The 2,194-nt window shown below is 37.9% G+C and overlaps 1 long non-coding RNA gene across 3 annotated transcripts; it reads right to left on the bottom strand.

Annotated features, from left to right (window-relative positions):
• Window positions 1-51: 51 nt before the first annotated feature.
• Window positions 52-2,188, bottom strand: LOC110461076. 3 transcript variants are annotated; one of them, XR_002464086.1, is made up of 5 exons: window positions 1,787-2,188; window positions 1,330-1,544; window positions 828-1,020; window positions 542-677; window positions 52-111 (listed from the first exon to the last, which is right to left on the bottom strand). It is a non-coding gene; the product is annotated as an uncharacterized LOC110461076 (long non-coding RNA). The 3 variants fall into 3 exon arrangements; XR_002464085.1 differs by lacking the exon at window positions 1,330-1,544; XR_002464087.1 differs by lacking the exon at window positions 1,330-1,544 and having other exon boundaries at window positions 1,856-2,188.
• Window positions 2,189-2,194: the final 6 nt, after the last annotated feature.

The raw sequence follows: 2,194 nt of genomic DNA, 5'->3' as shown, positions 1-2,194 counted from the left end.
CTGTGTAGGATGGGGCATCAGTCTCCCACGAACTAAAAAGAAAAACAGCGNTGCCAGATTGAAGGTCAACCGCTGCTATCTGTGTAGGATGGGGCATCAGTCTCCCACGAACTAAAAAGAAAAACAGCATTTTATAGAAAACAATAAACTAAACACAAAAATCATATTTGTAAGAGGATATAGTGCACAATATTCAATCCTCCTTAATAATGGATAAAATTGTATCAGAGCGACCTGTCTTAATGTGTACAAACTAAACTTATTATGAAATGGGCATCAGAAGGTACCGTATTTTACCGCCAATACCCCCCTCCTGAGAAAAAAACTGGGCCAAAAGTTGGGAGGGGGCTTAATTGCGAGCAACCCCCCTGTACCTGAGTCTGTTTATCATGATCCCCAAACCAAAGTAAATAAATAACACATTTTCAAAATAATAACAAGCTGTTCAGAAAATTATAAACTTTCTTTTCCCTGCATAATAACAGGATCATATGGTAAAATCAAAACACATATCCAGTATCAAATGTAAAATTTGACTTACTCAGATCAGCTGTTTCCAAGTCAAATGATATAAATGTAGGTTCTTCACTTGATGTCAGTTTGACAGCTTTGAAATGACCACGTGGAACAGCATCAGGTAAACTTCTCAATGTCAACATTGGCTTCATGACCAACGCCTATAAAATGAAGTAGAGAATAAAAAACCACTTCAAGTGAAATGTGAATTACTCATCAACAGACTCAAATACAAGACAATATTATGGTTAGGTTTACAACCAGATTGTTTAGGTTGCTGGACAACTTTTAACTGCAAATGAAATACTCACCAGATTGGTACGAGACTCCCTCTAAAGCCTCATGAGCTCCTTGAGTAATGACTCGCTCCTGCTTCAATATCAAACGTCTGTGTTTTGTAGATGGTTGCTAACCTCTAGCTCGCATTTGTTTTCTATGTTGCATCTGCTTTTCAGCATACTGGACAGTATATTTCCCAGGAGATACGCCAGCTGAAGTACTCACCTGTGAGGAGATAATAGATTAAATATAGTCTCCTAATTCATACACTGTATCATAAAAAGGTTGTCATTGGAGCATTGTCCTACTACAAAACAGAAAATTACATCTCCAGCACACAAGCATTCTCCAACAGGGAGACCTATTTATATACTGTGGACATGTACATTAGCTAGGTAGAACTCTCTATCAAATGCTGTATACATATATAAGCAGCGATGGAACTCGAGCTACAGATAAATTAGAAATAAAGTTATGTACTGTAAGATCTGATGAATTGTAATGTATTAGTAGAAAAATGCTGAAATCTGTTACCATTACTTATTAATCCAGCAATAAGCCCATGCCTGGTAATAAGCCCACAATCCCCTACTTTGAGTCGGTGTGTATGTGTCGGCTCCCTGGGCTTATTGCTTATTTTTGTATGAAAACTTGGTTGTGATTTTCGGGTAAGCCTGGTTTTAGCAGCCACCTGTCTTAAGCCGCCAATTTCTGCCAGTCCCTTTGATGGCCTCATATAACAGGTTTAACTGTATTTTGAAAAATATGTTTTCATCGATATACCTACTCTTAATTATTCAGGTATGTACACAAGTAACAAACTTTATTTGGTTGGTCCTATACATGTTCACTACAATATATGTAGATATTGATAATCTCAAATAAATTAAAAATTACATAGGAGTTTTTAAACCAGTACAAATAAGATACAAAATTATTTTTATGGAATTTTTGATACATAAACCTTTATCCCTAAAACGCTATACCACACCTTGAACTTGATACTGGACCAGTGAGTGGTATGGAGTCAATCCCATTGTCTGGTTCAGCTATACTATACCTTGAACTTGATACTGGACCAGTGAGTGGTATGGAGTCAATCCCATTGTCTGGTTCAGCTTTACCACACCTTGATCTTGATACTGGACCAGTGAGTGGTATGGAGTTAATCATATTGTCTGGTTCAGCTATACCACACCTTGATCTTGATACTGGACCAGTGAGTGGTATGGAGTCAATCCCATTGTCTGGTTCAGCTATACACACCTTGAACTTGATACTGGAACAGTGAGTGGTATGGAGTCCATCACATTGTCTGGTTCAGCTATACCACACCTTGAACTTGATACTGGACCAGTGAGTGGTATGGAGTCAATCCCATTGTCTGGTTCAGCTATAC

The sequence above is a fragment of the Mizuhopecten yessoensis genome, unplaced genomic scaffold, assembly GCF_002113885.1.
Source record: "Mizuhopecten yessoensis strain PY_sf001 unplaced genomic scaffold, ASM211388v2 scaffold10563, whole genome shotgun sequence".
NCBI lineage: Eukaryota > Metazoa > Mollusca > Bivalvia > Pectinida > Pectinidae > Mizuhopecten > Mizuhopecten yessoensis.
The sequence above is the reverse complement of the archived record's forward strand: the minus strand, read 5'-3'. Positions and strand labels throughout refer to the sequence as shown.